The following is a 24,336-nucleotide window of genomic DNA, read 5'->3' as shown; positions in this document are numbered from 1 at the left end:
ACAGAATCATTGCAGAATGACCAGCCATTTCTAGACTTTAAATAAGCTGTGTAATGTCCTGATGTTATTGAAGGGCCGTCATGATATATAATTGCTGCAGTTACAAAAGTCCTTCCTGATATTGACAACTGCGAAGCTACAAAATTTTTAATTAAAGTTGTCAATTTTGTTCCATCAGGCCTACATCGTTGGAACATTAAAATGACGTACTGGCCATATGTTCGTATAAATAATGTGGACATCATTTCAGATTTACATTGGCTACACTCCATGTTGTGATCAGCTGCTTTTACTAGCTTATTAAAGGAGACTGATTTACTGTCTGGCAAAGTTAAATATATAAATCTTTCTGAGTCTACACTAGTAGTACTTGATACCATACAGTTCTCGCAGTCATGCTGCCATTGATAAGAAAGCCCAAACAGCTGATCTACATCTACACCTTCAGCATGTAATACATCAAGCATGTACATTAAAAACTCCTGACAATCTTGCTGAATATTTTGAGAGAATTGTGTTTGGCCTGAACATCTGTCTAACAGATTTCGAATTTCAGACACACTTTCTATGTTTCTTCTATCAGTGCTACATTTCTCTAACACAGAATTTAACAAACTGCAAAATCTTTGATCAGAATTGACCACAATCTCTTCTTTTACATTTTCTAGAGAAAACAAAACATTAACCACTACATTAGCATAGCAGTTGACACCAGAACTGTTTTCAAACTGAAAACCAACAACATCTTCAACAGAATCCTTTTTGTTTCTGCTTGTAATTTTAGGTTCATTGACTTTTTGTCTTTTTGCTACAACCTCCCCAGTATTGTTCTCATTTCTTCGTTTCCGGCCTACCACACGTTTCTCAAACAAAGGATACTGAGGCAAATGTGGCGCATACTCTCTTCTTAACCTATTGTATTCCTTAACACAATCTAGATCCGCACAAATGTTTGTGACATCACACTCAATCAAGTACAATCCCGATAAAGTTCTAACTCGTGACAATGCCACATATGCCATACCCTCCTTGAACACAGAACTGCCAATATTCACCGATGCACTGTCTACACTTAAACCTTGCGATTTATGGATTGTCACCGCATATGCCAAGCAAACAGGAAACTGCTTACGGCGAACATATAAGTCTTTTACAAGCAAAAATATAGCAGAACAACGACCAATTAGCTGTACTTCCTCAATGCCATCAAATTTAATTTTTAAAAATTCAATTCCATCTCTATTTCTGTATTTCACAAAATCAACAACATTACCCATTGATCCATTTACCAGACCTCTTTCAACATGTAAATTCCTTCTTAAAATTATACGGCAGTTCAAGCACACATTCAGAGTCTTTTCAAAACCTGCAGTTTTAGATATACTCTTCTCTAATGAATCCAATTTTGTTTTCAGATTCTCAGACAAAATAATTGTTGATCCCACATGCTCTACTCTATCAATAGCTTCCAGTTTCACAATCTCTTGCTTTTCTAAATGCAACATTTTGTTGTTAAATTTGGCACATTCTGCAAGAGTTGGCATCAAACATATTCCAGATTTCTTCTCAGTAATTTTCTGAAAAATATTCTCAGGCACAACATCTTGTTCTGGATATAAATTTGACAGTAATCGTGCATGTAAAGCTTCTTTCCCATGCTCGGTCACTTTTCCAATTCTAACATCTTGTAGAATAGTCTTGTAAACTTCATCCTTCGCCTGACGCATATTTTCATGCAGTTCAGCATAATTGAAGTTTAACCATATATTGACGTTGCCAATGCTGCCTAGGCACTTCCTGGTATCTTCATGCGTATGTATGTATAGGCATTTATATAGCGCACTACTTACCCGTAGGGTCCCAAGGCGCTTCGACCGCTGCGAAACCCTTCCTGGCTTCCCTGAGAGATGGTCCCTTAATGGGTATCTCCAGGGTGAGACCAGGCATCCCCGGCGGTCTGGTGGGGCCGTTAGTGAAGATGAGGCAAGCTAATGCCCAGAGTTGCCGAGTGTGAACGCTGATCAGGGTGGGCACCGAGGCGAGAGAATTATCGAGTCCGCTGACCCTGGTCCAGAAACCTGCCGCGCCGGGAATCGAACCCTGGTCCCGGGCCGTCCTCTGCTCTCGGGTCTGCCGCCTCTAACCAGTGAGCCACACTACTTCACCTTCACCTGTGTTCAAAATGCGTGAGCATTTTGAACACAGGTTGCCCTTTCACTGGTGTCAGCTGCAAAAGATCTCCGAAAACAATGATGTGTTTGCCACCAAATAACACATCATACTCTGTTTTGAGAACTTCTTGCATCCTCAAATGCACAAAGGCAAGCATGACATTGGAAACCATGCTTACTTCGTCAATGATAAGAAGTTTCATTTTCCTCAAGATTCTTGAAACTTCAAAACAAGCATCTCCAGATAGCTTGTGATATTGTAATTTGTTGTCATGCTCCACTGGCAGCATCAGTAAACGATGTAAAGTAATCCCTTTAATATTATGTGCTGCCAGTCCAGTTGGAGCAGTGACAACACAAGACAGCGATGACTCTGTCCTTTCCTGCAAATAGCATGATATTGCTTTAATGAGGAAACTTTTTCCAGTTCCCGCTTCTCCACTCACGTACAGTCGGACAGGCTTCAACGACATACATGAGCACTCTTTCTTATCATGACTTAATCCATGATCAATTTGCATGGTAACTTCGTCATATATTTTCCTCTGCTCAACGTTGAGTTGTCTTTCCAACTCTTCTAAGTTAACCGCATCCTCCTGAGCATGTGCCATGGCTCTTTCCACTTCATTCATAGCAGTGGCAGCTTCATTTTCGATAACAGGTCCTCCTAGTGGATCCTGACTCAATGAAGCAGAACTCTGACTGTCCTGAGAACTGTCTCTGGCAATCTCGGCTGCAATTGTTGCTTCCTGCTCAATTTCCGCATTCAACATTTCTACATATTTGGGAAAAGCAGGACATTCTATGGTCTCCTTGGCGGCATTGAAAGAGTCTTCGTAACAGAGGAAATCTCCAAGCAGTTCCTCTTCTGCACGCCAAGGCTTGAAAAGTTGCAAAAGTGCTAAATAGAAAAACTCCTTTTTTTCAGGAGATTCGCCACTCAATTTTCGATGGTTTACCAAGTGGCATTTTCTTTGCTTGACCAGACATCCCTCACTTCCTATTACAGCATACACTCCTTTCTCAGTATCTTCTTTGATGTTCCTCTTGAATATGTAATTTTGCAGAACCTCATACAGACAAACATTCTCGAGGTGACTGCTTCGATTTGGATAATATGTATCCAACATGTTTGTCTTCAAAATGTCGGTACTGTTTGGCTCCTTTTCCGCCAAATACTCAATTTCCCGCACAGGTTTGAGAACTCGATTACGCGTTGCAGCAAGACCAAGACTCGCCCAAACGATACTCCTGGACTTGGCATAGAGACTTGCTGAAGACAACCGGTCAGAACATTCGTACGCTCCGATTTCTCGATGCGACAACATCTTCAGACTGAAACTGTACAACTTCTTGCTGACGCTCTTTTCATGGGAAATGTCCTCCCACATATCCTTCAATTCTGTCTTCTCTTTTTTGGTGATGTAAGACGTCACATACCGAGCCACAGCCATACAGTTATCAGCCACAAACTGTATATCCATGTTAGCATTCCACATGGACAAAATCACCGGGTTGTAGTCGTTGATGTACTTGGACTCTTCGTTCCTCTTCAAATTGTAAGTGTTTTTAGGTGATTTCTTCATGACATTGTGTCGCAGCGAAGACATCAAACTGTTTACTCTTCCTTTAGAAATCACCGGTCGTGGAAAGCCGAAACGACATTTAGTGTAGAACTTGTCTTTGTTTCGGAATTTACGACGGCAGTACTTTCCACATCGATGGCTTTGGAAACGCAGAACTTTTTCTCTTAGGCTTTTCTTCTCCTTTGCGTTTGGAACAGCACACGTAGAATACTGTTGGATGAAACTCATCACTGAGTCTTCTGGATCCGTTCCAAATTTAGGTGCATCCTTGATCCACAGCAACATATGTATATGAGGAGCACCTCTTGCTTGGTACTCTTTTCTCCAGAAGAAATCCAACACCTCTCCAAGAGGTGGATTCTTCTTATTCATGATGAAAGACATCATAGCTTCAAATCTATGATTGAAGTACCTACATACATTGACTGGATCCAAAGAGCACAGTTCTCCGGGTGTCTTGAATTCGATGTTATCTACGTTAGCATTTGCCTCTCGTAGAAATTCAAGTAAGTCTTCCCAGCCATACTCGGCACAGCTCAGAGTGAGGAACCATGTGGGAGTACCTAAGTTCCTCAGCATACATTTTAAATCACCATGACGACGGTACCAGTACTCATTAGTACCACGCTGACACGCCATGAGATTAATCAGGTGAGAATCCAAAATACTATCTTGGACATTGACTTTATCCATAAAGTCACTTGCCGAGATGTTTTGCATGTGTATACCACTTTTCAAGATGTGGTTCACTGCATATGACAGTCCAGACAGATCGCTTTCAAACAGGAGATGAAACAAATAAGGAATGCATTGTCGAAACCTAGCATCTCCTGCATACAATCGCAAAGTCCGGTATTCAGAAGCAGGAATTTGATGAGGTCGCTCATCATATCTTCCTCCCTGACCTGTTGGAAAAAGCTGTGGGAAACACCGAGCTTCCAAACTTTCCTCCCAAACACTAATGGGACTCCCTTTGGCTTGTTTCATTTGAAACAACTCAATAGCATTCCCCATGACTTCCTTGGAATGCAAAGGATGAACACTATAATGTTCATATATTTCTTCACTAGTAGAGGGTTCTACTTTCTCAATTTGACCAGCACACAAATCGCTATCCTCTTCCTCACTTACTTCCTCTTCTGCAACATATACATTCTTATAGTATTTTTTTTTTTTTTCAAATACAATGTTGTCTTTTTAACTTTCCTAACATCTACTAAATCTTGCCATATTTTCTTATTCTTTGTCGGAACCCCATTAACTAAGATAACCAGAGGTTCCTCTTCCACTTTTTCTACTCCAATTGTGTTAATGTTTTTCTTCAAATCTAGAGGCAAATAAACAACTCTTCCCTTTAATCCTCTCTGTAAATCTGATGGAGGCAATTTCCCTGTCTTTGGCTCCATTCTTACAATAGCCTGAAAGGGATGGATACTTTGAATCAAAATAGATTCATAAGTATTTAAATCCTTCAATTCAGAAGGAATCTCAACCAATTCCAGATTATTATGAACTGCTCTAGCAGGCATCTGGTTTTGATTTAATTTGCAAGAACAATAAGTACACACACGTTGATCCAATCCCAAATCAAAACAATTTTCTACCATCAAGTATGTTGCAAAATCCTTCCATTCACTATTATTTTCCCTTTCACTTTTTGCATATAAATCCACTAACTTAGTCTGATTCTTATAATAAGTGCGTCGACAACACACACAAGTGAAATTAGGCCTCTCACTTGATTTCACCTCAAACGTCGCAATTTCCCTCTGGAAATTATCTGTACTGGAAACCTGTACACTATCTTCCACATGACCCTCTTCTTCTTGCTCAATTTCAACATTCTCCTCTTTACTTCCAAAGTAACAAAACTCAATTTCTTCACATATATTCTTCACATCTATTTCAGAACCATGCAAAAGAGCAGCGCATAATTGTTTAAGCATAATTGCTGGACTCTTAGCATAATACAACATTCTAACTAATTTCCTCACTTTGTTATGATGCACTGCTAGCATCCTGAAATGATGAAAAACACTCTGGCATACTCTCCTGGAAAGACAAGCCAGTGAATGTCCATGCAAACCTGTCACTTCTCTTACTCTGCAAGGATCTAATTCTTGCAACAACATCATTTTCTGCTTCAAACTTTTCTTATTAAATGACCGTACAAAATCACAAAGCAAATTGATGGAATCCTGTCGCACACTGCAAATACTACTACACTTCCAGGTGTACACAGGACCCTTAGCACGTCTTCCTAAAACCTCATTACCTAACACCTCTTCTGCCTCTGTTGTCACAAGTTTTTCTTTTTCAACTGGACAACCATCTTTCACTTCATAAGCACGACCACTGGTGTCAACTGCATGCACCAAATCATTATCCTGGAAATAACTCTCCTCATTAAAAAATGCCTCACAGCTTGAACTATGCATCCATTCTCCAGAAAAAACTTCAAAAAAATTACTACGATTAACTATTCTCTTCCATCTACTATTTCTTTTGAAATCAAAAATTGCCTTGTTTAGCTTCCTAATTCTATTGATTATCAAAATAAATAACTTACGTTTAATTTCAAATGCCTGATCAATAACTTTCTCAACTTTTTTTTTTGTCTTATAAAAAACCAGTTTCTGTTGACCTTTCTTAATATTTTTTAACAAATTGCCAATTATCCTGTTCCGGAACATTCGTTTACGAATCTCCCTAAACTGTTGTTTCCTTCTACTATCATGCACAGAGTTATCTCTTGCTCTAGCAGTAACATTTTTCATTGGCCTTTCCTTTCCATTTGATTTCCTTCTCGTTTTATGGACTGAAACATTTTCTGTAGTAATATTTTTTTTACTACACATATTTCTTATAAATTGTTTTGTGCTCTTACCCGGTGCTTTCTTCGTGACTTGACAAATCTTTTTGTTAGAGGACTGCTGCGTATTTTTTTTCACCTGCTGTCTTTGACGTTTTGCAGCCTTTATCTGTCTTTCTATTGTAGGCATGGTGAAATCTTGAAATGATCTGCAGTTGAATCTGTGGAAAAATATAATAAATAATGTTATTAACCATTATTACCAAACAGTAAATCAGTAACAGTGATCAAAAACTTAACACACTACTTGACATTTTAATTAGAAGATTTTTTAGTCGTTGGCAAATTTACAATACAGAAATACCAGAAAAGAAATGACATTTATATTTATGTTACCTATGCTATTTTATATGTGAATCTGATCTAATTTTATGAGCATATTTTAATATTTTATTGAAGACACTACACATAACCTGCTTTTGAAGGTGTCTTTATTTTTAAATTAAACGGTTTACCTTTTTACTTTTTATTAATTATAAATTTTAAAAATAAATGTTTATATTTCCAAAGGCTCAAGCAGGTCAGCTTCCCATCCTATATCATATAATTCGGACAAATCTGCATCCTCATCACACTCTTCTTCATCCTCAGGATTTAAATCATCCAAGGGATCAACATCCACTGATGTTTCAATTACAAGTTCAATGATGAGGTCAAAATCAACTGATTGCAGATTGTCGCTCATGTTGAGGTTGTCTTTATCTTTAAAGAAAGATAACAACAATGAGATGTTGCAGAGTAAGAGACAAATCTCACAGAATATAATAGTAAAATTGTTTAACAAGAGTAACATTTTGCAGCTATTATTTAGCCATGTCCAGCGATGCTGAGCAGGTGAAGCCTATGTCTAATTTTTCACTGAACAGGACTCATCTCTTCTTAACCTTGGATAAGCCTCACCGACTCTGTGTCCCCTGCACATACTTAAATGTAAAGGGGCAGATTTATGTTAAATGGCACATCCCCAGGCATGCACCAGTTAACGTGCACCACTGCTCTGCCACCCATGGTGTGCCGCATTTACAATCAGATAGGAGAAACCTGCGTCAAAACCCTGCGCCTGCTTGAAGCAGGCATAGGTCTTGACGCAACATTGTGGAGATGGTGCACCCCTGAGCCTTGCTGGAGCTGCATCGCACTTGCGATACAACTCCAGCAATGCGCCACCTTAACGGCACAGATGCGTCAAGCATCTGTGCCGTTTTTGCCCCATGCTGCGCCGCATTGTAAATGCAGCACACCATGGGTGGCGGAACAGCGGCGCAAGATGACTGGCACATCCCTGGTGATGCGCCAGTCATCATAAATCTATCCCTAAGCTTCTTATCTTGTTAGAGATGAACTGCCATATGTATCATCAAAATATTTTGCATTTCCTAAATAGCGAATTTTAAGGAATAAATAGTGATTCTTTACCATTCCTAATTTGCGATGAGCAAATTGCTAATTGCAAGTTACCCATTCATTTCCATGGGCTAGGAGGCTCATAGGAATGAAGGTTTAATTTGCGATTAGCAATTTGCTCATCACAAATTAGGAATTTTTCCAAGGGTGCAGGGGTGTCTCAAGAACACCCTGCTGCACCCCTGAAAAAGAAATTTGGGGGCATATGGCACACATACATGCCCTAAGGGCATGTGTTGGCGTCATATGGGACCTTTTGTTTTTTAAAAAAAAAGCTTTTTGAAAAGAATTCACAAATTACCACCAATTTACCACAATAGTTTCCAAATCCTTAATGTCATTTTTTACATATTTTTTGTTTGATACATTGCATTTAAGTAGTCACATAATTTGCAAATCCTTCAGTGCAATTGCAAAATAAGGAATAGCAAATTTTGCTACTCCTTATTTTGCATCAAACTTGTTTGATACATACCATTTGTCTAATTAACATTCGCAAAGGCCAAAATTCGTAGAATTTTGATCTTTGCGAATGCTAATTAGCTTGATACATATGGCCCCAAGTGAGGCCTGTCTTACGACATGGTGCATCTTTTGCATCACTGCTGCATCGGTTTCATGTGGTACGTTTTTTTTACACCATGACATATCTGCCTAAATGCATCAATTTGTAATGTTGTCGCCTCATAGCAAATCTTTTGCACCACCGCTGCATCATAAAAGTGACGCACAGTGGCACAAAAGAGGCATACACCTATCATAAATCTGTCCCTAGCATTTTAAATGATCAATCCAGGATGACGATAAAGTGTGGCCTATCCAGAGGTTTGTTTAAGGTGAGGCCTACTCAGGATTGCAGATTAAAGTTACGCTTGATGAAGAATACAGAGGAGATAATACATGTAAAGGCCTACCAATGAAGTAAGTAATGTGCACTTTATTGCGCCAGTCATCATAAATGTATCCCTAAGCTTCTTATCTTGTTACAGATGAACCACCATATGTACCATCAAACTATTTTGCATTTCCTAAATAGCAAATTTTAAGGAATAAATAGCAATTCTTTACCATTCATAATTTGCAATGAGCAAATTGCTAATTGCAAATTAGCACCGCCGTTGCATCATAAAAGTGACGCACAGTGGCACAAAAGAGGCATACACCTATCATAAATCTGTCCCTACCATTTTAAATGATTAATCCAGGATGACAATAAGGTGTGGCCTATCCAAAGGTTTGTTTAAGTTGAGGCCTACTCAGGATTGCAGATTAAAGTTACGCTTGATGAAGAATACAGAGGAGATAATACATGTAAAGGCCTACCAATGAAGTAAGTAATGTCCACTTTATTGCGCCAGTCATCATAAATGTATCCCTAAGCTTCTTATCTTGTTACAGATGAACCACCATATGTACCATCAAACTATTTTGCATTTCCTAAATAGCAAATTTTAAGGAATAAATAGCAATTCTTTACTATTCCTAATTTGCAATGAGCAAATTGCTAATTGCAAATTACCCATTCATTTCCATGGGCTAGGAGGCTCATAGGAATGAAGGTTGCAATTTGCGATTAGCAATTAGCTCATCACAAAATAGGAATTTTTTCAAGCGTGCAGGGGTATCTCAAGAACACCCTGCTGCACCCCTGAAAAATTAATTTGGGGGCATATGGCACACCTACATGCCCTAAGGGCATGTATGGGCGTCATATGGGACCTTTTGTTTTTGGGAAAAAAATGCTTTTTGAAAAGAATTCGCAAATTACCACAAACTAGAAGTTGGTGGTAGTTTCCAAATCCTTAATATCATTTTTTACATATTTTTTGTTTGATACATTGCATTTAAGGAATCGCAAATTTTGAATTAAGGACATTTTAAGTCATTTCCACATGTGCAGTGTTTTCAAATTATGATTTGAAAATCGTTTTTGGGGAAAAGTAATGGTTTGCAAATTTATGACAAGGACATAATGGTGTATGCTTCTCTATAAGGCATTTCAGTGTCTCTGATGTCATTTTTCCCATATTACATTATAAGACCTTTCCCCATGGAGCACATTCCTTGTAAATATGCTCCCACCTGTGCATGGCGAATTTAGATTTTGACTGTTTGAGTCACATACCCATGTTAAAAGTGACCCAAAAAAATTGCAAACGTTTTAAAAAAACACATTCATGTGTCTTAAGGACATTTTAAGTCATTTCCCCATGGACAATGTTTTCTAAGTGGCGCAAAAGAGGCATACACCTATCATAAATCTGTCCCTAGCATTTTAAATGATTAATTCAGGATAACAATAAGATGTGGCCTATCCAGAGGTTTGTTTAAAGTGAGGCCTACTCAGGATTGCAGATTAAAGTTACGCTTGATGAAGAATACAGAGGAGATAATACATGTAAAGCTCTACCAATGAAGTAAGTGATTTCTACTTCATTGCGCCAGTCATCATAAATGTATCCCTAAGCTTCTTATCTTGTTAGACATCAACCGCCATATGTATCATATAACTATTTTGCATTTCCAAAAAAGCGAATTTTAAGGAATAAATAGCGATTCTTTACCATTCCAAATTTGCGATGAGAAAATTGCTAATTGCAAATTACCCATTCATTTCCATGGGCTAGGAGGCTCATATAAATGAAGGTGCAATTTGCGATTAACAATTTGCTCATCACAAATTAGGAATTTTTCCAAAGCTGCAGGGGTGTCTCAATAACACCCTGCTGCACCCCTGAAAAAGAAATTTGGGGGCATATGGCGCACATAAATTTTAACAACATTCCTTTACCTCAAAAACGATTTTCAAATCATAATTTCAAAACACTACACATGGGAAAATTACTTAAAATGTCCTTAAGACACATAAAAGCGTTTTTTGATTGCCTTTCCTGCATGGTTGGGTCACTTTTAACATGGCTATGTAACACAAACATTCAAAATCTAAATTTTCCATGCACATGTGGGAGCATATTTACAAGCAATTTGCGCCACAGAGAAAGGTCTTACACTAAAATGAGAAAAATAACATCAGGGACAGTCAATTGCCTTATAAAGAAGCATACACCATTATGTCCTTGTCATGAATTTAAAAACAATTCCTTTTCCCCAAAAACGATTTTCAAATCATAATTTCAAAACACTGCACATGGGAAAATGACTTAAAATGTCATTAAGACACATGAAAGCGTTTTTTGATTGCCTTTCCAGCATGGTTGGGTCACTTTTAACATGGCTATGTAACACAAACATTTAAAATCTAAATTTACCATGCACAGGTGGGAGCATATTTACAAGCAATTTGCGCCACAGAGAAAAGTCTTACATTAAAATGGGAAAAATAACATCAGGGACAGTCAATTGCCTTATAAAGAAGCATACACCATTATGTCCTTGTCATAAATTTAAAAACAATTCCTTTACCTCAAAAACGATTTTCAATTCATAATTTCAAAACACTGCACATGGGAAAATTACTTAAAATGTCCTTAAGACACATAAAAGCGTTTTTTGATTGCCTTTCCTGCATGGTTGGGTCACTTTTAACATGGCTATGTAACACAAACATTCAAAATCTAAATTTTCCATGCACAGGTGGGAGCATATTTACAAGCAATTTGCGCCACATAATTCATAATTTTCTCCTTAAAGCACACTATTCTCTATCTAAATTAAAGAAATATTTTCTCACCTTAGCAAATACTTTGAGTTTGAAAACAGTCTCAGAAACACACCAATTTGTCTTCAGCAGAGCAAACGGTATGCACTCCAGAGTCTGCAGCTATCAAAAGCACAGAAATGCTGTAATTCTTCACACATATCTCTCATGTCACCCAATCAAAACTCTTCCCTCACTTTTTTTCAAATGAAAACCCTTCCCCCCTCTGCCATTTCATGCCTTTTCTGCATGGCAACCACCTCTTGGAAGGCCTCTGTTGTTTGCAAGTTCACACAACAATGTTGCAATTGAACTCTGAACTCTCAGTGCACCTGCATATCCAGTGCATTCTTTCATTTAATGATTTTTTATTGACCACTCAAAATACATCTTTCAAAGAACACATCCGTGCACCCTAACTTTCTGTTTTCAGCAATCAAAATCCACCAATCACTGTTACTGCTTCATGAACACAGAAACTCCACAGTTTTTTTCATTTTAAACTCTCATTTTTTCAACTGCCATTTCATTGCCACACTTCATCTGACTGCAGGAGAACCTTCTCTCACCATGTTTTCTGTCTGGATTGTTGGACATAGTTATATTCACTGGGCTCAAAGGTACGTTGAAAACAGGAAATTACCTAACCTCAATTTACAAGATGTGGAAATTAAGTGGTTTGGCCACAGAGGATTAAAATGTCACCAATTGATACCATTGGTGAAAACCTTTATGCATTTGCCCAAACCTGACCTGTTAATTGTGCACTGTGGAGGTAATGACTTGGGCACTTTGACTGGTGTAGGTCTGGAAATGCTTTTAAAGGACACCTTTGAGCAATTAATGGCACTTTTTCCTCAGACTGCCTTGGTATATTCAAATATATGCCAAAGACAGAAATGGAGGTGGTCAAACCAATTTTGTCCACAAATTGAGAAGTCGAGGAAGCATGTAAACAAATCTGTTCCAGCTTACATGAGAGACCATGGAATGGGCTCCCTGTACAACAATAACTTGCGTTACTACATGCAAGATATCTACAGAGGAGATGGAGTTCACTTCTCAGATGAGGGCAACAGAATTTTCACTCTGAATTTAAAAATGTGCATTGGTACCTACTTATAAGTACCTAAATGTACCATAAACCCAAAAGCTCTTCTCAGAGCTACCCTACATCTAATCACTCACAATTATTATTTTACTCTAACATTTTTCACTAATTTTCAACAAAGTACGCTCCCTGGGGCGCTACCCGGTACGCGAACCGGGAGCTAACCTCGCGAAATTTTTTTTAAAAATGGTTTTTTTTCGCACATATAAGCCTCCTCAGCCACCCTCACAAAACCTAGGGGGTCAAGATAACTCTACCGTGCCCCCTTCTACCCATTCTGAACATTATTTGCCCTCCATCTTGTATCTTAATTCGACCGAAACACAAAATGGTGGACTCCCGTAATGCTTAAGGTTCGCGAACCGGGGCGCTCAACAGTTCGCGTACCGGGTCGCTCCCTGGGAAGCGCACCATCAAAAAAGGTGGGAAAGTAGTTCACAGAAAATCTACTGGAGACAATTTCACCAAATATAGATTAGCTCATACTACATACCAATCCCTACCATTTTCACAAATTTGATTGGAATTCCATTTAACCATTTAACCTGTAGACCTCTCTAAATACCCTGAGGTAAATTACTTCTCAAAACACATCTGAAGTGTTGGAATTGACAACCAATGAAAATGTTACTTTCATTTTCTACTTTTTTTACCTGACATTTGATTGGTTATGTACCTGAATATATATAAAGAAAGAGAGAGAAACACAGCCATTTTGACTACTACTTCCTGAATTACATTGCAAGATCATTTTCACTCACAACTTAAACTTCTTTTTAGAAGGTGAGATATTATTTTATAAATTTGAAAACATTTTCAGATAGTTATATACTATCCCTCTGTAAGAGTTAGACATTGAGAAAGGCTTCTTTATTATAATTATGGATTGATTTAGGTTTCTGTGGTATAATTATGAATTTACTTAGGCTTCTTCACAGGCACTTTTTAATAGTACTACTTCACGCCTGAAACCATACAGTGCCCATAGATTACTTCTCTGTTATAAACTCACAAGTACCTGTCTGAACTTAAACCCAACAGTGCCCTATCTCTACTGATATATTTATTTTTTATGCAAATTACAGCAAGAAAATGGAAGGAGAGCAGAATATTTCCTTCGAAATTGTTCTGGAGAACAACACAGAAAAAGATATTGAGGACAATGATGACTCAGATTTCATGGATGAATCACGGGACCATGAATTAGTTCAATGTGTAGAATCTGTGGATCATTTACTTCATTATGATGACGGTCAAATGTGGGAAGTTATGTTCACTCAACAAGAGGACATATCTGACAGTCAAATGTTAGACATTCTATTAAATTTTGAAAAACAATCCGAAAAATAAAATTATATGTAATATTAAAAAATTATTTGAGTCTTTAATCATTTTTATATGTAATTCATAAACTAGTGAAATGTTAGAAATGTTATTAAATGTTGAAACACAATCACAATAATAAATAATTGCTTAAAAAATAAAAAAATTAAAAAATAATCAACAAAACCAACAATCAATTAACATACAGTATTTGAAAAGTCTATCATTCATTTTTCATTATAGTACGCTGCCTAGAACGCTTCCCGGTTCGCGGACCGGGCGCTAACCACGAAAAAAAAAATATATATATATATTTTTATTTTTTTTTGCCCCGCGGGGCCCTTTTAAAGCCTCCACATTAAACCTAGGGGATCAGGGAGGATCTACTATGCCCCCTTATGGTTATTTCCACCTTTGTTTTGGCCTCCTCTTGTCTCTCAATCCTCCCGAGAGACAAGATGGCGGCCGCTCCGGACTGTTTAGAATGTTGACAGACACCGGAGAGCCAATCAGCTTCGCTACGCGAAGTTCCGTTACGCGAAAAGTACGCGAACTGGAGCGCTGCCTGGTCCGCTGTTACAGATATATATCTTTTTTTAAACGTTAATTTCTCAAAATCCACTGGAGCACATATATTGAGACCTACAAAAGGCACATCGGGCTACCAGTCCCTACAATTTTGCCAAGTTTCGTGCAAATCCATTCAGCCGTTCGGGCTAAAAGTGAGGCCAACCGCCCTATGGAAAACTCAATGTTAAAAACACGTTTTGGGACCCCCCTTTTTTCTCGGCCCCCCCTGGACGAACCCCCCCCAAATTTTCAGAGGCTGCTCAGAAACAAAATGTTCCATTTTCCAGAAAATTTCAGCCAATTCCGTCCACAAACGCCAAAGTTATTAGACATAGAATTTTCAAAAATCCCATAGGGAAAAAATCCTAACTATATATACCTACTGGCGACCGCCAGTAGGTAATATATATATGTGGTTGCCTTGCTTATATATATATATATATATCTATATATATAGATATATATATATATATATATTCACTGAAAAAACCATAGGTTATAGACCATATATAGTTAGGAATTAGCATTTACAAAACCTTGAAAATTCACTGAAAAAACCATAGGTTATAGACCATATATAGTTAGGAATTAGCATTTAAAAAACCTTATTTTACTCACACAAAACCATTGAAATTCCATATATAGTTAGTTGCACTAACTATATATCGCGCACCTGCAATCCACTGCTGATGATGTCACATATTACATCATTCATGACATGGTCAGTGACATCACTGATGACATCACTGAAGACATCTCAAATGACATCACTGATGACATCACTGATGACAACATCCAGTGACTGTATGTTTCTGTAAAGTTAAAATGTGTCTTACATATTGAAGAATGAGTGGAAGTATAAGTGTCTGGACAAAGGATTTAGTAGGTGCATGACTGAATGTATGAGTGAGTGATTAAATGTGTCTCACTGAGTGCATGGGTTAGTGACTAAAGTGTCTTAATTTGTGCATCATTATGTCTGTTGTTCTGTAAACTGCTGCATGTGTTGATCAGTAGCTATATGATTAACTATATGGGTTACTGATTGATTGTCCAAGTATTTGTATGGGAGACTGAGTGTGTGTGTGGCTGGCTGGGAGGTGTGTGACTCTGTGCAGATCAATGTGTACTTGTATCAATGATTGTATAAGAAAGTAAGTATGTGTTAGTATATGTTTGAAAATGTAAGGTGCTCTATGTTTAACTGTATAGACAAGAAAATGGAAGTGTGATTGATTCTTTACAGGACTGACTAGGTGTGTGAGTAACTCCATGGATGAGTGGCAGAGTGTGAGTGTCTGTATAGGTGTATGAGTGCATATGATAGTGTTGTAAAGATGAGTGATTGTATGTATGAATGATTGTATGGGTGAATGAGTGAATGTGTGTGTAGACGTAGGAATCAGTGAGTACATATGTAGTAACTAGTATTGGTGTGTCAATGGTTTAAAAAATTATACTCTGTATTTAACACTGGGTGAAACAGAGGTTATATTAAAATGTGAGGAGATGCATTGTATTGTCACATGAATGATATCATCAGTGATGTGGTCATTGATGTCAAATGAGATGTCATCAGTGATGTCATCAGTGATGTCATTTGAGATGTCATCAGTGATGTCATCAGTGATGTCACTGACCATGTCATGAATGATGTAATATGTGACATCATCAGCAGTGGATTGCAGGTGCGCGATATATAGTTAGTGCAACTAACTATATATGGAATTTCAATGGTTTTGTGTGAGTAAAATAAGGTTTTTTAAATGCTAATTCCTAACTATATATGGTCTATAACCTATGGTTTTTTCAGTGAATTTTCAAGGTTTTGTAAATGCTAATTCCTAACTATATATGGTCTATAACCTATGGTTTTTTCAGTGAATTTCAATGGTTTTTTAATAGCAAATATCATAAGCTGTCGAATGTCAAGTACGTGGTAAGTGAAAACATTTTCGTGTTTATGCACACTGATCTGCTTTGAATGGTGACCCCCCCCCCTCATTTCTATTAGGAGTACTCTCTCTTTGCACATAGTGAAGGGTAGTTAACGCAGGCCTTTGACCCCGTTGTAATACGTCGTGCCTGCTTCTCTCTCCATTTGATTGATTGTTATCCAAGTATTTACTGTTTTAGAATTGGTTCTCTTTGGTTCATTCTCTATTTACAAACAAACATAGAGCCGCAATACTCTGTTTAGTCTTTGCAGATAACGAAAAATCGTGTAAAAAAAAAGAAAAGGAATCGAGCAAAATCAGTAGGCCACTAACGGGATCTCTTTTTGACCTCGCTAAAATAGAAACATTAGGAACAACCCCTCATGACAAATACAAAACTAGTGAAATGAACTGAACTCCACACAATGATGGCTGCAAAACAGCTCGGCTCCGCCACCCACCCCGCCCAAAATAACGATAAAGAGCGGCTGCCATGATTGGTTGCGGAATGGCCACGACGGAGCTACGAAATGGTACTGCTCTCATGCTAACCCCAGCTTCAGTCTGAAACATCCAGAAACACTGTAGACTACCAATTCGATCAGTTCCGGTAGCGCCCCAATGTAACCCGGTAGAGAAGAACTAGCCCTCCCCTCTTTGACTGATGTTTCTTGTTGCCTGTCCCTTCTGTTGTCATTTAACAGAACTATTTAGCCTGCTGAAAGGGGTTGTGTTCCGACCGCTGGTTGGTGGAGACATTTTGACTATATTCTGGACCTGCATTGTCGCGTAATGCGTCATATGACGCGCCGCGTTAGCGCATCCGGAAGTCATCCGGGGCGCGCAGCGCGTAACGTAAGCATAACAAGTCATGTGACTTGTTAATAAAACTTTTCATTGGTTCATTTTACTTTTCTTATTCTAATGATGAAAGGCTTGGTCATATGACCTAAAAATTACGCTTTTTATTACTTCCGAACATTATTTTTTCTTAAATATATGTTATAATGTTCCAGGCTAATGTACTTTCCCGGAAAATTTACAACTGTCCTGCAAGTAAAATATATTCTTTTTTCGAGAAAAAGAGCGTTTCTTCGTCCCATGACGGAGCCGTTGAGCAAAAGAGGGTCGACCTGCTGTCTTAGTCGCCGATACACCTGAATATGAGATTCTTATCGATCACTTTATGTTGCAGGAATAGAAAACACAACAGCCCTTGACCATTTATCTTTACTGCGTTCCTTCGTATTATACCTTTTACCCTTCATGTAATTGGTCTGCTTTATTTCACTTGCCTTTTAATGATTCTAAAACAGTGACTATTATTAAAAACTTTACCAATGTATATACTACTACCATGTTTTCTTTTAAAAACCTTTATTGTGAAAATTTCATTATACAAATACGAGCCTATAACCACGTGGGTCGGCCATGGAGCAAACTGTAATCGTATATGATGAGTAGACATTTACACTGTAGAGGAATGTAACGGGCGGGCCATTAGGTTGCAAGAACTAAGGTGTCTAACAGTTACGGAATCGGTGGACGTACATTTTATAATTAAAATACGACAGGGCCAGTTACAATAAAATTATCTAGATATACATTTGCGGGCAAGTACCATGGGTGACGTTAATTCGAACTTTCAATAGTACAGTAATCAATAACACATCAGAACTTAATATCAATAGGGATGTCGAAATATTCAATCAATTCTCGTCCCCGCCCGCCATGTGCTTCAAAACTGCATACGTATCTCGTGATTTCAAGGTTCTGCAACCAGTACACAACAAGGAGTTACGAGTCCCATTTATTCTGGCGCCATTTTGGGCGAGGACGGGCAGGTCCAGGATATAGTCAAAATGTCTCTACCAACCATCGACTATGATGATGTTCATATGCTGTATTTATTAGAGTAACACTCATCTGTCCACATGAAATTAATTTGCCACAATCTAAACATGTCATTTTAATCTTTCCAAAGTTCTTCTAAATATTTGGGACCGTTTCCCTTGCCTCTGATGCTGTCAGTGCCACTTCTTTGATGAATGTACTAGCAGGTCAGGGGTTCTCCTCCAAATCTCTCTTTTATGCAGCACTATAATTAATTGGTGCCACCTCTCCATATGACGATGCATGGTATAGTTACCATAACTATATTTTTTTTCGGTTCCTCTGGAGAGTTCATCGTGGCAGATGAAGCGTGTAACGTACCGGGCATTTACCTTTTTTTGCATGTACAGGAAAGGAAAAAAAAATCGAGCGTCCGAGTTCTAAGGTGTCCCAGGGCCATTTTAGTGGACCAGGCCCAAATCCAAAGATCAGGCCGCCATTTTGAGAGTCCTGTTGCAGCCGCCTGTCGCTGTAGCATCAAGAGCAGCCGAAACTCAGCTGAATGGCAACTGAAACGGTAAAGGGGTGCCCCACTACAGCAGACGAGCCTCCACCTAGGAAGGCCCGTTCACGCCGCCCCCCCCCCCCTTCGGGCACCCCACGCCGTTATTCGGAGCAGTATTGTAGGATGGCCACACCAGTGCGGCAACTTGCTAGACATCACCTCGGTGGTAACCGAATCTCAACGCCTTGTGGTGTCTTCTATTCAGAAAACATTGTTATGCTGCCTTCGACCTATTCGCCGCAAGTGCGCACACAACTCAACTACATAGCTTGCTAGACACCACCTCGGTGCCATCCGGATCTTGGAATCTCAGCGCCTTTTGGTGTCTTCTCTTCAGAAAATATTGTTGCGCTGCCTTTGGCCCCATTCGCACATCGGTCCGCTACTGACGCCATCTCACAGGCTAATGGGGCGCCCCACGCCGAGTTTCAGCATTGTAGGATGACCACACCAGTACAGCAACTTGCTAGACATCACCTCGGTGCAATCCGGATCTCGGCGCCCCACTGCAGATGAAGTGCCTCTCAACTATGAAACCACCACGGTGACATCCGGATCTTGGCGCGTTGTGCTGCCTTCGACCTATTCGCACATCGGTCCGCTACTGACGCCATCTCACAGGCTAATGGGGCGCCCCACGCCGAGTTTCAGCATTGTAGGATGACCACACCAGTACAGCAACTTGCTAGACATCACCTCGGTGCCATCCGGATCTCGGCGCCCCACTGCAGATGAAGTGCCTCTCAACTATGAAACCACCACGGTGACATCCGGATCTTGGCGCGTTGTGCTGCCTTCGGCCTATTCGCACATCGGTCCGCTACTGACGCCATCTCACAGACTAATGGGGCGCCCCACACCGAGTTTCAGCATTGTAGGATGACCACACCAGTGCACCTTACTAGACACCACCTCGGTGCCATCCGGATCTTGGCATCTCAGCGCCTTGTGGTGTCTTCTATTCAGAAAATATTCTTGCGCTACCTTTGCCCCATTCACACATCGGTCCGCTACTGACGCCATCTCACAGGCTAATAGGGCGCCCCACGCCGAGTTTCAGCATTGTAGGATGACCACACCAGTACAGCAACTTGCTAGACATCACCTCGGTGCCATCCGGATCTTGGCATCTCAACGCCTAGTGGTATCTTCCATACAGAAAATATTGTTGCGCTGCCTTTGGCCCCATTCGCACATCGGTCTGCAACTGACACCATCTCACAAGCCAACAGGGCGCCCCACGCCGACTTTTACCATTGTAGGATGGCCACACCAGTACAGCAACTTGCTAGACATCACCTCGGTGCCATCCGGATCTTGGCATCTCAACGCCTAGTGGTATCTTCCATACAGAAAATATTGTTGCGCTGCCTTTGACCCCATTCGCACATCGGTCCGCAACTTAGACATCACCTCGGTGCCATCCGGATCTTGGCATCTCAGCGCCTTGTGGTGTCAGTCAGAAAATATTGTTGCGCTGCCTTTGGCCCCATTCGCACATCAGTCCGCTACTGACACCATCTCACAGGCCAACAGGGCGCCCCACGCCGACTTTTACCATTGTAGGATGGCCACACCAGTGCCACAACTTGCTAGACACCACCTCGGTGCCATCCGGATCTTGGCATCTCAGCGCCTTGTGGTGTCTTCTATTCCGAAAATATTGTTGCGCTGCCTTTGGCACCATTCGCACATCGGTCCGCTACTGCCGCCATCTCACAGGCCAACGGGGCGCCCCACGCCGACTTTCAACATTGTAGGATGGCCACACCAGTGCGGCAACTTACTAGACACCACCTCGGTGCCATCCGGATCTTGGCGCGTTGTGCTGCCTTCGGCCTATTCGCACATCGGTCCGCTACTGACGCAAACTCACAGGCCAACGGGGCGCCCCACGCCGACTTTCAGCATTGTAGGATGGCCACACCAGTGCTGCAACTTGCTGGACACCACCTCGGTGCCATCCGGATCTTGGCGCGTTGTATTGCCTTCGGCCTATTCGCACATCGGTCCGCTACTGACGCCGCCTCACGTGCCAACGTATTTTCTCCGCATTTTATACCCTATGCCGCATAACAGGTCATGTGACTTGTTTATAAAACTTTTCATTGGTTCATTTTACTTTTGGTTTCCTAATGATGGAAGGCTTGATCATATGACCTAAAAACAACACTTTTCATTGGATGAAAACTTTTTTTTTTCCCAAACGATGAAAGCCCCACCTTGTTTCTGGATATTTCAGACTGAAGCTGGCTTCAGCATGAGAGCACCACCATCTAGTAGCTCCGTCGTGGTCATTCCGCGAGCAATCATGGCAACCGCTCCCCACCAGAAGCCTACAGGAGTCGGGGGCCCCCAAAACTTTTGATAAATCCTCAAGGCGGAGGGGACGCTTTCGAGAATGGGGTCCAAGACCTAGCAGACAAGCGTCCGATTTCCAAGGTGTCCCAGGGCCATTTCAGTGGACCAGGCCCAAAAAGGAAAGAGCCTGCCGCCATTTTGAGAGTCCTGTGACAGCCGCCTATCGCTGCACCGCAAGAGTGGGCGCAACTCAGCTGAATTGCGGCTTTTGACACAGTGGACCAAAAACGGACGGAATGGCAACTGAAACGGTAAAGGGGCGCCCCAGTACAACAGATGACACTCCACCTGGAGAGGCCCGTTCACGCCGCCTCCCCCGGGGCGCCCCACGCCGTTATTCGGAGCAGCATTGTAGGATACCAAAACCAGTGCGGCAACTTACTGGACATCACCTTGGTGCCATCGTTCTGCTGCCTTGGAACTATTCGCACAACAGTTTGCTACTGATGACCCACCCCCCGCGACGCCCCACGCCAGAAATCTGGACGTTGTGCTGCGTTGGGACTATTCGCACAGCCGACCGCTACTTCGTTGTTTTTCCCTAAAAAATTTTATATGTTATTACTGTTTTTGTTTTCTTGTATATATTTATAAGTTATTAAAGTTTTATAATCTTACTACTTTGTTGGAGTGCTATATATTTTTAATGTGACACATAATTGTAAAAACTTTGATGTACAAAGAGTCATCCCTGGAATCTTCCGCTTCAGGCTCGGTCCCCTCCCCAATCACAATACAGGATGGTTTTCAGATAATAGGAACGCGTCTGCTGTGACGGATCTCATCGAGTGTGGGCCTTGATCTACTATAACTCCTTTGAAGAGGGGTGATTCTTTACAGCTGGGGCCATAAACTACATCTGCAGGGCTAGCTGATACCCTAGGACCGGCCTGGACAATCGGACACAGAGGAAAAGGAGTGTCAGAGGGTGCGGTAGTGAATAGGGCGAAAGGGAGGTGTCGGGCGGGCACAGGGTGTGATTCTCAGGGAAGAGCAGCGCAGATGGGGGGTGGTTTATTACCCATGCATAAGACAGAGAGCGGGGGTGACCACTGCCTGGGGGAGATGCTTGCGAGGGTGGGGAGTCATGCTAAGGATCGACAGCGTGCACAGAGTGGGTCTGGTCAAGGCATCTAAAATGACTGCCGTGCACGACAAAAGTGTGGCATTTGAAAAAAGGCAAGATGGCGCAGACAATGTTTTTCAACACTTCCTGATTTCCTTCGAATCGAACGTTAACAGACGTTGGGGCATATTACCAAAGTTAAGCGATATTTATCCCTAACGATGCTTAGCAACGATTTTTTTACCGCTAAGCATCGTCAGAAATTATCGCAGATAAACCTTGCTATTATCAAGGTTTATCGCAAATACGATAAAAAACTACCGCAATGCATTAATATCGCTGAAAACTCAGCGATATTCATGCATTACCGAGCTAATGCTCTTAGCCATGTTATCCACCTCCCATTGGATAACATGCCTTAGAACTGCTCAGGGCAGGTGCTAGCTTTTGGAGATATTCGCGCTTATCGCGAATATTTCCAAAAGTTGATAATAGGAGATAGCGATGTTAGCGACTGTTTCCAGTCGCTAACATCTTGGCATGCCCACTTTGCATGTCATTAGTGATAAATATCACTCACATGCAAAGTGGGGCCCAAGATGGTCGCTATCTCCTACTAGCCGTCGCTAACTGGTGTTAGCAACAGCTAGGTAATACAGATATAATTTTATCTCCGCGAAGCGGAGCGCTGTTACAGATATATATCTTTTTTTGAACGTTAATTTCTCAAAATCCACTGGAGCACATATATTGAGACCTAGCAAAGGCACATCGGACTACCAGTCCCTACAATTTTGCCAAGTTTCGTGCAAATCCATTCAGCCGTTCGATTATTATTATTTTTTTTTTTTTGCCTCGCGGGGCCCTTTTAAAACCTCCACATCAAACCTAAGAGGTCAAGGAGGATCTACTATGCCCCCTTATGGTCATTTGCCCCTTCGCTTTGGCCTCCTCTTGTCTCTCGATCCTACCGAGAGACAAGATGGCGGCCGCTACGGACTGTTTCCAATGTTTACAGACGCCGGAGAACCAATCAGCTTCGCAAACCTCCGTTACGCGAAGCGGAGCGCTGTTACAGATATATATCTTTTTTTGAACGTTAATTTCTCAAAATCCACTGGAGCACATATATTGAAACCTAGCAAAGGCACATCGGGCTAGCAGTCCCTAATATTTTACCAAGTTTCGTGCAAATCCATTCAACCGTTCGATTATTATTATTATTTTTTTTGTTTGCCCCGCAGGGCCCTTTTAAAACCTCCACATCAAACCTAGGGGGTCAGCGAGGATCTACTATGCCCCCTTATGGTCATTTGCCCCTTCGCTTTGGCCTCCTCTTGTCTCTCGATCCTACCGAGAGACAAGATGGCGGCCGCTACGGACTGTTTGGAATGTTTACAGACGCCGGAGAACCAATCAGCTTCGCTTCACAAAGCTCCGTTGCGCGAAAAGTACGCGTACTGGAGCGCTGCCCGGTCCGCTGTTACAGATATATATCTTTTTTTAAACGTTAATTTCTCAAAATCCACTGTAGCACAAATATTGAGACCTACAAAAGGCACATCGGGCTACCAGTCCCTACAATTTTGCCAAGTTTCGTGCAAATCCATTCAGCCGTTCGGGCTAAAAGTGAGGCCAACCGCCCTATGGAAAACTCAATGTTAAAAACACGTTTTGGGACCCCCCTTTTTTCTCGACCCCCCCTGGACGAACCCCCCCCCAATTTTCAGGGGCTGCTCAGAAACAAAATGTGCCATTTTCCTGAACATTTCAGCCAATTCCGTCCACAAACGCCAAAGTTATTAGACATAGAATTTTCAAAAATCCCATAGAGAAAAAATCCTAACTATATATACCTACTGGCGACCGCCAGTAGGTA

The sequence above is a fragment of the Lissotriton helveticus genome, chromosome 2_1 (genome assembly GCF_964261635.1).
Source record: "Lissotriton helveticus chromosome 2_1, aLisHel1.1, whole genome shotgun sequence".
Taxonomy (NCBI): Eukaryota; Metazoa; Chordata; class Amphibia; order Caudata; family Salamandridae; genus Lissotriton; species Lissotriton helveticus.
Note: the sequence above shows the minus strand (reverse complement) of the source record.